This window comes from Muntiacus reevesi, chromosome 2, assembly GCF_963930625.1.
Source record: "Muntiacus reevesi chromosome 2, mMunRee1.1, whole genome shotgun sequence".
Taxonomy (NCBI): Eukaryota; Metazoa; Chordata; class Mammalia; order Artiodactyla; family Cervidae; genus Muntiacus; species Muntiacus reevesi.
In genome coordinates this window covers 205,194,804-205,209,972 of record NC_089250.1, presented here as the reverse complement: position 1 = coordinate 205,209,972, position 15,169 = coordinate 205,194,804, and the positions used below count along the sequence as shown (strand labels likewise).

The window sequence follows — 15,169 nt, the reverse complement described above, 5'->3', positions numbered from 1 at the left end:
AGTCTCCTTGGCTGTAGTGCCGGCATGAGGATCCCGGGACTAGCCGATCACAGTCGGTTTTTTCTAATTACTTACGCCCAGGGAAACTACTATATCCCCGTTATCCTCAGTCCAGCATATGTCCCCTCCTTACTACAACTTCGGGAGCATGTTCTCATTTTACAAGTAAGAAAAGTGAGGTTCAGGGCGATTTTCTCCACAGTCATGATGCACGGCGGGGGCGAAGTAGGGAGGATATAAACCAAGTTTTTGCGATTTGACTGACAGATCTGTTTGGGGGAATATTAACTAATACTGAGTGCTTACAACTAGAATCTTTTCATAAAGGGGCAAAAGCTTACCACAGGGAGATGATGGGGGGTGGTACTCAGAGATCTGGCTAAGTTGTGGTACTCACAGATCTGGCTGAGTCAAGTAATAGTGAGCTGTAATAGTGGTCCTGATTGAGGTATCTTTGCATCCTTTACCTGAAGGAGAAAAAATAAATAAAATTTAGCAGCTTTCTCTCTTAAAAAAAATGTATATATATATATGTATACACACACACACACACACACATTTACTTATCTGGCTCCTCAGGGTCTTAATTGTGGCACTTGGGATCTTAGGTCTTCGTTGCCACATGCAGGACCTTTAGTTGTGGCATGTGGGATCTAGTTCCCTGACCAGGGATCAAACCCCAGCCCCCTGCATTGGGGGTGCGGAGTCTTAGCCACTGGACCGCCAGGGAAGTCCCACAGCATGTACCATACAATCTGCCCACTTAAAATAGACAGTTCAGTGGTTCTTTAAGTATGTTCAGAGTTGTGCAAATCTCACCACAGTCAGCTTTAGAACATTTTTCATCACCCTCAAACCATACGCATTAGCAATCATCCCATTCTCCTCCAGCCCTAGACTATCGCTAATCTATTATATGTTCTGTCTATATAGATTTGCCTTTTCTGGACATTTCATATACAGCCATAGAAGGCCTTTTATGACTGGGGTAATCCCCTTTCTTAAAGTCCAGGCCTTGAGCTCAGAGCTTTGGCTTATAACCACAGCCAGTGAGAATTAGATACCATCATTTTGACATAGATACCATCATTTTGACATTGTTGTATTTATTTTTTACCACCTTAGGGTAAGTTCCTGTTTGTGGTAGTGTCCATCTTGAATAAATGTGTTTTCATTTTGAAAGTTATTTTTAAATGACAAGATTAAGCAAATAGCAGAAATGGTATATGAATGTCTGAAGGTTGGGAAGATGGGATGTGAATGAAGTTTGGAAAACACTAGATTGTCTGATTTGAGGCTTTCCAGGATGTAGTTAGAAAACCACCCTATTATTCCATTTCACTCTCCTAACGATTTCTCAGAAGAAGTGCATCATTTTCCTGATGAAGAAACAGGTATAGCAAAGTTAACTATGGTGTCTTGTCCCAAGGTCACACAGCTCGTGACAGAACCTAGATTTAACCCAACAACCACCTTTTAACCAAGTTTGAAAGTAAAACTTGAGGTGAGAAATGGACTAGCAGACTTCAAAGAGGACCCTAGCCACTAGACCAAAACTTGTGGGGACCTGGCTGGTTAAGTTGTTTTGGGTACACCTTCAAAGTATGTGTGTGCTCAGTTGTGTCTGACTCTTTGGGGGCTGCATGGATGGTAGCCCGCCATGCTCCTCTGTCCATGGAATTTTCCAGGCAAGAATACTGGCATGGGTTGCCATTTCCTACTCCAGGGGATCTTCCCGACCCAGGGAGCGAACCCACATCTCTTGCATCTCCTGCACTGGCAGGCAGATTCTTTACCACTGCACCAGCTGGGAAGCACCTTCAAACAAATGATCAATTATTTAAAACAAAACAAAACACACGCACACTGTAATTTGTGACTCTAAGCAGAAATTCCATCTGAGGCAAGGTTGGGATTTTCTTTCTCTCTCAAGGGCACACAAGAATCCAAGAGGTGTTGCCTGGATAACTAGAGATGTGGCATGTGTGTTTTGGTGCCAGGGAGAGTCTAATTCCATGGTGGGAGAAATTCCAGTTAAGGAATTCAAGACCTTGTACTAGAGAGGTGTCCCCCTAATCCACAAGGCAGCTGCATCTTCAGTTTCTTCTAAGTAAAGTCCCTTCTGAGCAAATGCCACACCCTACTTTCCTCTCAAATCCCCGATGGGCCCAGGAGTTGGCATCTGAACCCAACTTTCCATAGCAGCGCAGGGGACACAGTTTCAATCCCTGGTTTTGGGAACTAAGATCCTGCAAACCATGTGGCACAGCCAATATAATAAAAAATAAAAACTTTTTTAAAAAGAGAAGCTGAACCAAAAAAGTTCAAAAGGAAAAACTAGGGAATGAAATATTCATAGAGGGCTTTGAGAAGCTCTGGCATATTCCTGGGTATCCCTAGAAGGTCACAAGCATGTGTAGAAAAGACCCGAGAAGACCCTAAACTCTCACCTCTAGCTGACCTTAATGCTCTGTGCAAGCAAGAAGTGGAAGTTAAAGCAGTGTTGCACACATACACACAGTCCCTCAGAAAAGATTAGGAAATTTACTAGTTGAAGGCATTAGTTGTCCAATCATTAGCTGACCACTAAGCAAGTTAATTGAGCACAGACTTTAGTGGCCATGCACAAAGAATACAGTCTTTACAGAATTAACGTAGGAAAGTTCGTAAATAGCAGCGAGAACAACAACAAAGCCTGAGGAGTGGTAGAATGTGACTTTGGAGTTGCCACATTATAATATTTAAGATGTCATCATTGGGAATTCTCTGACAATCCAGTGGTTAGGACTCCATGCTTTCACTGCTGAGGGCCTGGGTTCAATCTCTGGTTGAAGAGTTAAAATCCCACAAGCCAGGACTTCCCTGGTGGTTAAAACTTGGTACTCCCAACACAGAGGGCACAGGTTCAATCCCTGGTCAGGAAACTAAGATTCCACTTGCCAAAAAAATAAAAATTATTAAAAAAAAAAAAAATCCTGCAAGCCACATAGTGCAGCCAAAAAAAGAGATGTCATTTTCAACAACAAAATAATTATGAGACACATACATACATACATATCAAATAGAAATAGAAGTTCTGGAGCTTAACAATACAAAAATACAACTGAAAAGAAAGATTCAGTTAACAGGGCTCTGTACCAGATTTGACTTGGCAGAAGAATCAATACAATTGAAGACAGGTCAATTGAGGTTACACAGTATGAGGAACAGAAAGAAAAAAGAATTAAAAAAAAAAAAAAAAAAATGAATAGTGTCCCCAGAGACCTGTGGGATATCATCAGGTGTACTAATTTACACATAATGAGAGTCCTAGAAGGAGAGATGAGAACTGTGTAGAGATGGTAATTTTAATCCCCAAGGAAACCACTGAAAAAGTAACTCAAAAGAATAGACTAAAAGAAACAAGGTAATTAATATGGAATACTAGAAAATATTTATCATAAAAAGAAAGCAGTAGTGAACAGGAACAAAAAGTGAAAGGCATATAGATAACAAATAGTAAAATGACAAATGTAAATCCTATCTGTTAGCAATTACATTAAGTGTAAATAAACACTGCAGTCAAAAGATAGAGATTTGGCAGATTTTTTAAATCTTAATTTAAAAAACCCAACATGATCCAACTATATATCATTATAATCAATGACATAAATAGGTTGAAACTAAAAAAATAGAAAAAGATATACAAGAGTAACTATAAGAGATGTGGAGTGGCTATGCTAACTACTAGACAAAACAATTCAAAACAAAACTTGTTACTAGAGACAAAAGATATTTTATGATAATAAAAAGGTTGACCTATCTAGAAGACTTAATAATTATAAGCATATAGGTGCCTAAAAACAGAACCCCCAAATACCTGAAACAAAAACTGACAAAACTGAGGGAAGAAATAGACAATTCAGTAATAATTGTTGAAGACTTCAATACTGTACTTTTGACAATGGATAAAATAACTAGACAGAAGATCAGAAAGGAAACAAATCCAACAATAGTGGAGTAGGTTTCCGATCTATTTCATTCCTAGGAACTATGATCAAGTACCATTGCCAACGACCTCTGCTAGCCAAGAAATCAGATTGCCTGGTGGTCCCTGCTGCCCTTTACAATTGATGTGTCTACCTTGTCTGGATCCCCTCATGTGTGTATTAGTTGCTCAATCATGTCTGACTCTTTGCAACCCCATGGTTGTAGCCCAACAGGCTCCTCTATCCATGGAATTCTCCAGGTAAGAATACTGGAGTGGGTAGCCATTCCCTTCTGCAAGGGATCTTTCTGACTCAGGGATCGAACCCAGGTTTTCTGTATTGCTGGCAGATTCTTTATGGTCTGAGCCACCAGGAAAGCCCAGATCCCATCATACCCACTGATATTAGGGAGCCCCTCCTCAAATAGTGATATCCTCTATAGTCATACCTGGCTTACAAAAGAGAATAATTACTTAAAGCATGGAGGTGCTCCCTTCAATGCTTTAGCAAAGAAATTATCTTCTGGGTCCTCTCACTGAATACAGTTGACAGATTGCACATGATAAATCTAATCAATCACACTAAGTCTTTAGATTCTCTCTTCTGTGTGATGCCAGGAACACTGTAGCATCTTGACCTCACTAAGTGTAGGCTGCTATTAAGTCCAAAATTCAGTTAGCTGACCAAGTAGTTTCTTAGTGCCAACTTCTTAGCACATTAAATCTGGGATCTTTAGTAAATATACCCATAAATGAATGTGGCTCTAGCTAGAGTTATAATCTACCCTCATTGCTCTAACACCCTTAAAACCCATTCTCATGCACTTCTTAGGTTTCTGTCAGCATATTAGCAATGTATTACCATTCTTTTTTTTTTTTTTTCTTGAACAAAATTATTTATTGGTTTTGGATCACAGAATATGGGGAAGACACGAGGGCGATGCCTATGACCCCTCGGCTGAAACTTCTCTTCCAGAGACCCTGTTTGGGCATTCTCATCCTAACAGCTGCAGAGTATAGTGTCCGACCACAGGGGAAGCATGAGCAGACTCCCTGGAAGTCATGCGAGTCCATTCCAATTAAGTCTTCCAGCTCATTTCTGCCAATATTGCAACTGGACTGGTTTTTCCAACTGTTCATGTCTTAAAAGTCTCACGAACAAATAGGCCGCAGGCCAACGATGCCTGCGCGGCCCCTGGACCTGCCTACACTGACTAACGCCCCTCAGCTATACCCCGTCTGCCTGTGGCACCTGCATGGCAGCCCCTGGGGGCCCCCACATCCTAGGGTGGCGATGGAGGAAGGGCAGGCCAGGCCAAGCATGAAGAATAAACAGTCAATTTTATTTGGCTCACACTAGAAATCCGTGAGTCTTGAGGACCTCTGTGAATTTGCCAATTTTCTTCTCAATGTTCTTTTCGGCCTGCTTCCATAGCCTCATGAGCTGCTTCTTTTTCCGGCAGTGGATCTTGGCTTTCTCTTTTCTCTTCTCCTCCAGGGTGGCCGTTACTGCCTGGTACTTCCAGCCAACCTCATGAGCCAGGCGCCCTAGGTAGGCAAACTTGCAAGTAGGCTTCAGACGCACAACCTTGAGGGCAGCAGGAACCACCATTCGCTTTTTCTTATCATAGGGCGGTGGGATCCCATTGAACACCTTGAGGCGCTCCAGAGCAGCCTGGCCCCGCTTGGTCTTGTGGGGCAGCATGCCTCGCACTGTCCGCCAGAAGATGCGGCTGGGGGCTCGGAAGTGGTAGGGGTCCCGGGACGGGTTGGTGTTCATCCGCTTGCGGAGAAAGGCCAGGTACTTCAACTTATTTTTGTAGAAGTTGCCAGAAATGTTGATGTCCTCACAGCGCACGACCACAACCTTCCGGCCCAGAAGCACCTGCTTGGCCACAATGGCCGCCAGGCGACCCAGGAGATGGCCTCGGCCATCGAACACCAGGACCTGCCCCTCTGCCATCTTCGGCAGCCACCTGGGAAAGTACAATTCTTCCAATGTATAAGATGTTCCTTTCTGGATCATAATGTGTACCTGTTCCCCTGGAATATGTTGAGATTTGACCCTAGTTAAAGGCTTAAAACTCAACGTTCAAAAAACAAAGATCATGGCATCTGGTCCCATCAATTCATGACAAATAGATGGGGAAACAATGAGAGACTTTATTTTGGAGGACTCCAAAATCACTGCAGATGGTGACTGCAGCCATGCAATTAAAAGATGCTTGCTCCTTGGAAGAAAAGCTATGATCAACCTAGACAGCAGAAACATTACTTTGTCAACAAAGGTCCATCTCGTCAAAGCTGTGGTTTTTCCAGTAGTCATGTGTGGATGTGAAAGTTGAACTATAAAGAAAGCTGAGCGCTGAAGAATTAATGCTTTTGAACTGTAGTGTTGGAGAAGACTCTTAACAGTCCCTTGGACTGCAAGGAGATCCAACCAGTCCATCCTAAAGGAAGTCAGTCCTGAATATTCATTGGAAGGACTGATGCTGAAGCTGAAACTCCAATACTTTGGCCACCAGATGCAAAGAACTGACTCCTTGGAAAAGACCCTGATGCTGGGAAAGACTGAAGGCAGAAGGGGACGACAGAGGATGACATGGTTGAATGGCCTCACTGACCCGATGGACATGAGTTTGAGCAAGCTCTGGGAGTTGGTGATGGACGGGGAAGCCTGGCATGCTGCAGTTCACAGGGTTGCGACGAGTCGGACATGACTGAATGACTGAGCTGAACTGAAAGACTTATAGGCAGCAGGGGAGACAAATTTTGAGTGGAATGAGCACCCCTTTTCAAGGCATTTGCCCCAGGTAAAGTTATCACAGGGTTTTCAAACAGAGAAAAGTTAGTTTCATCAGACACAGGAGAGCAAGCTACTTCCAATGGCAAAAGAGACTCAGAATGACTTGGGAGTTCAATATTGTCTCCTTTGTCTGATTCTAACCAGATGCACCCTTCCAAATTTCTGCACCCTATTCTTTCCTGATTGATACCCTAGATTTCCCATAACAAATTTGTTAAGACAGTGAATTCAGTTGTCATTTTCTCTCTAATCACTCAAGTGCACTGCAAAGAATCCCTCCTACCACACAGTCTAGAGTTATTACTACTGCCATAGGAGCCAGGAGAAGCAGCCAGTTGGACTCCCAAGGCATATGCTTTACTTGGCACCCCATCACAATCAGCCACAGGTGATAGTTTGATCAACTGTGATGCAACTGCATAGTGTGGTTTATTAGCATTCCATTTCCCATTGACTAGAGCTCAGCACTCAAGGTTGTGACCATATCACTGCAAAATCCCATCTCTGTGGGTCTTCCTGCTAGAACCACTCCCAGAACCAATTATTGTATCAATCAGGGTCCAACCAGGAGGCAGAAGCCACCATGGGAAAGTTTAACATAAAGAACTATTGATAGGAATAATAGGGAAATGGTTGCTGCGGCTAAGTCGCTTCAGTCGTGTCCAACTCTGTGTGACCCCATAGACGGCAGCCCACCAGGCTCCCCCGTCCCTGGGATTCTCCAGGCAAGAACACTGGAGTGGGTTGCCATTTCCTTCTCCAATGTATGAAAGTGAAAAGTGAAAGTGAAGTCTCTCAGTCGTGTCCAACTCCTAGCGACCCCATGGACTGCCTCCTACCAGGCTCCTCCATCCATGGGATTTTCCAGGCAAGAGTACTGGAGTGGATTGCCATTGCCTTCTCTGAGGGAAATGGCTAACGAGGGCTAAAGAGAATTCTAAAGAATACAGAATTAGATATTAAGATCAGCTACTATCCCTAGGACTGATGTAGAGAGCCCAAGAAAGATCCCTTTCCCACCAGGCTGAGATCAGACTTCATTTGAAAGGACCTGGCAGACAAATTACTGACAGCCTTTCTACGTGACTTCCTGGAAATCGGCCCTCTGGGGTGTCAGGTGAAGCTGCTAATCATGGAGCGTTGCTAGAACCAAGATCGCAGGAGGTGTTCTCTACAGGAGCCAGGTGCTGGAGAGCTTTATCAGTACAGGGGTCAGCACAATAGAAAGTCATGCCATTGTGGAGTCCCGTGGTAGAGAATATACACCCAGTGAGAGCCAGGTGCTGGAGAAAGCGGCACTGATAAAGGAATCAAGCCCTGTCAACATTAGAGAAAGTGAGCTTGGTAAGAACACAGTACTGGAGAAAATCAGCCTGCTCCTGTTGTCAAGTGTTGGAAAAAGCATGCTCTGCAGATCAGTGTGAGAGAAAGCTGTGTGAGGGTCAGGACTGGTGGTGTACAAAAGGAGTCCAAGCGCTGAGTCCAGTCACTGCAAAGGCAGCGTGTGGTCTGGGGTCAGCGGTGTCCGCATGGAGGTAGAGAGAGAGGTAAGGCAATGTGGTTGCAAGTTGGGAGCTGTGAGCTCATCAAACGACTCCTCACTCTCACCTCTAAGGCAGGGAACCACTGGATATGCCCACATACATGTGTCCATGCAAAACTGCAACAGGAGCAAGAAAAGATCCTCAACAGTACCAGAACCAGGAAGAGCAGCTCCTTCCTCTTTCAATGTCCCTCTAGCGCCCTCTACTGACAAAGCTTAACATCGTGTTCACTGCAAGGAGAAACGTGTACATAGTCCATCCAGTTCAGTATCCCAGAGCAAATACAAAAGCGTGAATTTGGAGCTGAGAGGCAGTAACTTGAGAACTGTCATAGTGGCAGAATCCCCACATAGTCTCTGTGAACCACAGACTGGGGACCAATACAGCAAGACAGGCTAAGTGAAAGTCCTCCTTGCTACAAAGACAACAAACTAGTAAAAATACCACATCCCTGGGAGAAGTGCAGAAATTCATGCCAAAGAATTGAAAGAAGCTGGGGTAGTGAGACATATCACATACCCGTTTATCCCGCCAGTCTGGCCTGTTCAGAAGTCAGATGGAGAATAACTGAACCAGCATGAACTGAATCAGGTGATGATTCCAATTGCAGCTGCTGTCCCAGATTTAGTACCTTCCCCCTGGTATTTGGTAATTGACTAGCGACTTGGCTTTTTCTCCATACCAACATGCAAGGTCCACCAGAGCAGTTTCCTTTTTAGCTGGCAACGCCACTGTATATCTTCAGGATGCTCCAGGGATCTGTCAATTCTGATCTGCTGTAATATAGTCTACAAAGATCTCAAGCATCTTAACATCCCACAGACCACCACACTGGTCCACTATATTGAGAATATTATTGGATCTGATGAGCAGCAAGTAACAAGTAACTTGTCCTAATTGTCCTAATTAGACATATGCAAACTAGAAGGTGGGAGATAAATGCCCTCTAAAGGCTCAGGGGGTACTTCTCTGGCTGTTCAGTGGTTGAGAATCCACCTGCTAATGCCGGGACATGAGTTCAATCCCTGGTCCGGGAAAATTCGACATGCTGCAACTAAGCCCCTGCACCACAACCACGGAAGCCCGTGCTCTGGGGTCCATGCTCCGCAACAAGAGAAACCACACAATGAGGAGCTCTCGCACCACAACTAGAGAGTAGACCCCACTCGTCACAACTAGAGAAAGCCCACGTGTAGTAATGGAGACCCAGCACAGCCAAAAAAATAGAAAAGATTCAGGGGACTGTCACTCCATTGAAGTTTCTGGAGATTCAGTGGCCTGGAGTATGTAGAGATATCTCCTCCAAGGTGAAAGACCAGTTGCTCCTCATACAACCTACTCCCCCTCATAGAGGAACAGTGCTTGGTAGGCATGTATGGATTTTGGAGGCAATGTAGCTCGTCAGTAAAGCCCCCTGAGAGGTGCCAGTTTTGAGTAGAGAGCAGGGCAAGAGAAGGTTCTGTAACACCTTCAAGGCGCCCTGTCTCTGTACCTATGATCCAGCAAAGCCAGTGGTGTTCCAGCAAGCACCAAGAGCAGAATCAAAGCACAGACTCGCAGGATTTTCCTTAAGTGTAGGCTCTTTCCTATAGACAACTGTTCTACTTTTCAGACACAGTCGCTGAGGAGTTCTTTGGTGGTCCAGTGGTTGAGAATCAGCCTGGCTGTGAGGGGATGCAGGTTCAATCCCTGGTCAGGGTAACTAAGATCCCACATGCAGCAGAGCTACTGAGCCCACGCACTCTGGAGCCCATGTGCCATAACTCGAGTCCGTTGCACAGCACCTGATGCAGCCAAATACATATCTTAAAAAATCTGTAGCTTAAGGGACTTCCAGGTGGTCCAGTGGCTAAGACTCCAAGCTCCCAATGCAGGGGACCTGGGTTCGATCCCTGGTCAGGGAACTAGATCTAAGACCCAAAGCAAATGAATAAATATGTTTTTAAACTGTATAACTTAAAAAAGAAACAGTCTCTGGCTTGCTCTTGGGACGTGGAAGGAACTGAACATGTAGCCAGCAGATACTGGGTGACCAAGTAACCTGAGATACTCATCATGAAAGGGTGTTGTCTGACCAGCCTAGCTGTGAGGTTGGGTGTCCACAGCAGCAATCTATCATCACCTGAGATAAGAGACCAACCTTGGAAAGGTCCAGAAGTTACGAGCCATTTACAGGAGCAGGTGGTTTCTGTTGCAAGATCTTCTCTCCCTCCATCACTGGCTGTGCCTTTCTGGGGTGTCCCTTACACCCAGCTGACTGATGAAGAAAAGACGCACGCCTGTTTACAGGTGACTCTGGCTGTTATGAGCTGTCAGTGGACAGCCACAGCTCCCCCCACCAGCTGGGTGAACCTGAAGGACACTGGTGAAGAAAAATCCTCACAGTGGACAGAACTTTGGGCAGTGTCTTTGGCTCTTCACTATGTCTGGTGGGTGAAATGATCAGAAGTATGGACTTGTATTAATTGATGGATGGTTGCTAAGGTTTGGCTGGCTGGTCAGGAACTTGAAAGGAACAGAATTGGAAAATGGGTGACAAGAAATCTGAGTCCTTATAGCCCTTCTATTTTTTGCACCGGGTCTTATTTGCAGCATGTGGGTGCTTTGTTGCAGCATGGAGAATCTAGTTCCTTGACCAGGGACTGAACCCCGGGTCCCCTTCATTGGGAGCGTGAGTCTTAACCATTGGACCACCAGGGAAGTCCATTATAGCCCTTCTTTTAACAATCTTCCTCCATCAGTCTTACTTCAGTTGGAGCCATTTCATTCAGGGGTCCAGCTTTGTCGTCTCTCCTTTGCTTTCTTCAGTTCAGTTCAGTTCAGTCACTCAGTCGTGTCCAACTCTTTGCAACCCCATGAACTGCAGCATGCCAGGCCTCCCCGTCCATCACCAACTCCCGGAGTTCACTCAAACTCATGCCCATCGAGTCGGTGATGCCATCCAGTCATCTCATCCTCTGTCGTCCCCTTCTCCTCCTGCCCCCAATCCCTCCCAGCATCAGGGTCCTTTCCAATGAGTCAACTCTGCATGAGGTGGCCAAAGTATTGGAGTTTCAGCTTCAGCATCAGTTCTTCCAATGAGCACCCAGGACTGATCTCCTGTAGGATGGACTGGTTGGATCTCCTTGCAGTCCAAGGGACTCTCAAGAGTCTTCTCCAACACCACAGTTCAAAAGCATCAATTCTTCGGTGCTTAACTTTCTTCATAGTCCAACTCTGACATCCATACATGACCACTGGAAAAATCATAGCCTTGACTAGACGGACCTTTGTTGGCAAAGTAATGTCTCTGCTTTTTATTTCTTTTTTCTTTCTTTTTCTGCTTTTTAATATGCTTTCTAGGTGGGTCATAACTTTCCTTCCAAGGAGTAAGCTTCTTTTAATTTCATGGCTGCAGTCACCATCTGCAGTGATTTTGGAGCCCAAAAAAATAAAGTCTGACACTGTTACCACTGTTTACCCGTCTCTTTGCCATGAAGTGATGGGACCAGATGCCATGATCTTAGTTTTCTGAATGTTGAGCTTTAAGCCAACTTTTTCACTCTCCTCTTTCACTTTCATCAAGAGGCTAAAAAGTTCCTCTTCACTTTCTGCCATAAGGGCAGTGTCATCTGCATATCTGAGGTTATTGATATTTCTCCCAGCAATCTTGATTCCAGCTTGTGCTTCTTCCAGCCCAGCGTTTCTCATGATGTACTCTGCATATAAATTAAATAAGTAGGGTGACAATATACAGCCTTGACATACTCCTTTTCCTATTTGGAACCAGTCTGTTGTTCCATGTCCAGCTCTAACTGTTGCTTCCTGACCTGCATACAGGTTTCTCAAGAGGCAGGTCAGGTGGTCTGGTATTCCCATCTCTTTCAGAATTTTCCACAGTCTGCTGTGATCCACATAGTCAAAGGCTTTGGCATAGTCAATAAAGCAGAAAAAATGTTTTTCTGGAACTCTCTTGCTTTTTCATGATCCAGCGAATGTTGGCAATTTGATCTTTGTTTCCTCTGCCTTTTCTAAAACCAGCTTGAACATCTGGAAGTTCATGGTTCACGTATTACTGAAGCAGTTGGAGAATTTTGAGCATTACTAGCGTGCTAGATGAGTGCAGTTGTGCGGTGGTTTGAGCATTCTTTGGGATTGGAATGAAAACTGACCTTTTCCCGTCCTGTGGCCACTGCTGAGTTTTCCAAATTTGCTGGCATATTGAGTGCAGCACTTTCACAGCATCATCTTTCAGGAGTTGAAATAACTCAACTGGAATTCCATCACCTCCACTAGCTTTGTTAATAGCGAGGTTTTCTAAGGCCCACTTGACTTCACATTCCAGGATGTCTGGCTCTAGGTGAGTGATTACACCATCGTGATTATCTGGGTCATGAAGATCTTTTTTATATAGTTCCTCTGTGTATTCTTGCCACCGCTTCTTAATATCTGCTGCTTCTGTTAGGTCCATACCATTTCTGTCCTTTATCGAGCCCATCTTTGCATGAAATGTTCCCTTGGTATCTCTAATTTTCTTGAAGAGATCTCTTGTCTTTCCCATTCTATTGCTTTCCTCTATTTCTTTGCATTGATCGCTGAGGAAGGGTTTTTTGTCTCTCTTTGCTATTCTTTGGAACCCTGCATTCAAATGGGAATATCTTTCCTTTTCTCCTCTGCTTTTTGCTTCTCTTCTTTTCACAGCTACTTGAAAGGCCTCTTCAGACAGCCATTTTGGTTTGGTTTCTTAGTCCTCTTCAGTGGTTTGTTAGCTTCTCTTTAGCTGTTCATGAGTTTATTTCCTCTGACCACTCAGAACAGCATTTTAGCTTCTCTCAAACAGTTGCTGCTGCTACGTCGCTTCAGTCTTGTCCAACTCTGTGCGACCCCATAGACGGCAGCCCACAAGGCTCCCCCGTCCCTGGGATTCTCCAGGCAAGAACACTGGAGTGGGTTGCCATTTCCTTCTCCACTGCATGAAAGTGAAAAGTGAAAGTAAAGTCGCTCAGTCATGTCCGACTCTTCGTGACCCCATGGACTGCAGCCTACCAGGCTCCTCCATCCATGGGATTTTCCAGGCAAGAGTACTGGAGTGGGTGCCATTGCCTTCTCCACTCTCAAACAGAGGCAAGTAGTATAAGAGAGCAATGTTCTCCTGAATAGGCCAGGGTATTAGTTTGGTTGGGCTGCCATAACAAAGTACCACAGACTGCAGACTGAAACTACAGGAATTTGTTTTCTCACAGCTTTATTTATTTATTGGTGATGCAGCAAGGCATGTGGGATCTTAGTTCCCCAACCAGGCAACAAACCCGTGTCCCCTGCAGTGGAAGCAGGAAGTCTTACACTGGACCACCAGGGAAGTCTCCAATTTTCTCACAATTCTAGAGGCCAGAAGCCAGAGATCTAAGTGTCAGCAGGGTTGGTTTCTCCTAAGCCCCTCTTCTTGGCTTGTAGAGGGTCACCTTCTCCCTATGTCCCTGCATAACCTTCCTTCTGTGTGTCTGTGTCATGAATTTGTTTTGTTTATTTATTATTTGGCCATACCATATGCATGTGCTGAAGAATTGATGCTTTTGAACTGTGGTGTTGGAGAAGACTCTTGAGAGTCTCTTGGACTGCAAGGAGATCCAACCAGTCCATCCTAAAGGAGATCAGTCCTGGGTGTTCATTGGAAGGACTGATGCTGAAGCTCCAATACTTTGGCCACTTCATGCAGAGTTGACTCATTGGAAAAGACCCTGATGCTGGGAGGGATTGGGGGCAGGAGGAGAAGGGGACGACAGAGGATGAGATGACTGGATGGCATCACTGACTCAATGGACATGAGTTTGAGTAAACTCCGGGAGTTGGTGATGGACAGGGAGGCCTGGCGTGCTGTGATTCATGAGGTTGCAAAGAGTCAGACACGACTGAGCGACTGAACTGAACTGTGCATGTGGGATCTTAGTTCCCTGATCAGGGATCAAACCCATGGCCCCTGCAGTGGAAACAGGGAGTCTTAACCACTGGACCACCAGGGAAGTCGCTTAATCTCCTCTTCTCAGAAGGATACCAGTCATATTGGATTAGGGTCCTCCTTAATGACCTTATTTTAACTTCATTACCTCTTAAAAGACCCTATCTCCCAACAGATTCACATTCTGAAGTAGCAGGTGTTAGGATTTCAGCACATGAATTTGAGGGGGGTGCACAATTCAGCCCTTAGGAACCAGTACTGAACACATTTGAAGACCCTTATCCTGCTGCTAAGACATAAAGAAGAGGAAACCTCACTGACGGCTCCTCACGTGCCGGCAGCCATCTTCTCCAGTCCGTCTACCTCTGCAGCTCCCTTCCAGGTCCTCAGAGGTGAGCAGACTAGAGAGGCTCTTCCGGGGCTGTATGTCAGGGGGAAAAGAGGGATCCCCCGTGACGCCCCTCTTCCTGAGTTCTAGGCCATGTTACTAAACCCCAGAATTCATGATTTATCCATCCACCATCACTGGGAGGATGGGACCATGACAGGCCTCCCCTTGTAAAACCTGGTCTATAGAGGAGTAAAGCAGAACTCCCAAGTGGAAAAACATCAAGAAACTGGAATATAGATACATTTCTCTTTCCTAAAGTGAAAGTGGCTCAGTCATGTCCAACTCTTTGCAACCCCATGGACTCAGGCCAGAATACTGGAGTGGGTAGCCTTTCCTTTCTCCAGGGGATCCTCCCAACCCAGGGGTCAAACCCAGGTCTCCCACATTGCAGGCGAATTCTTTACCAGCTGAGCCACAAGAGAAACTCTCTTCTAAGGAAGGCGGAAAAGAGGGAGTCCTTGAAAGGATTCCCACCTCTTTAGTCAGGCTCTTTTTTTAAAGTTTTTTTTGTTTGTTTGTTTTATGT

At 45.0% G+C, this 15,169-nt stretch overlaps 1 protein-coding gene and 1 pseudogene across 1 annotated transcript in view; one reads left to right on the top strand and one right to left on the bottom strand.

Annotated features, from left to right (window-relative positions):
* The window catches only part of BCL7C (BAF chromatin remodeling complex subunit BCL7C), a 42,482-nt gene that overhangs the window by 13,538 nt on the left and 13,775 nt on the right, over nt 1-15,169 (top strand). The gene's annotated exons all lie outside the window — the stretch shown is intronic.
* On the bottom strand, nt 4,832-5,946 carry LOC136158545 (large ribosomal subunit protein uL13 pseudogene; annotated as a pseudogene).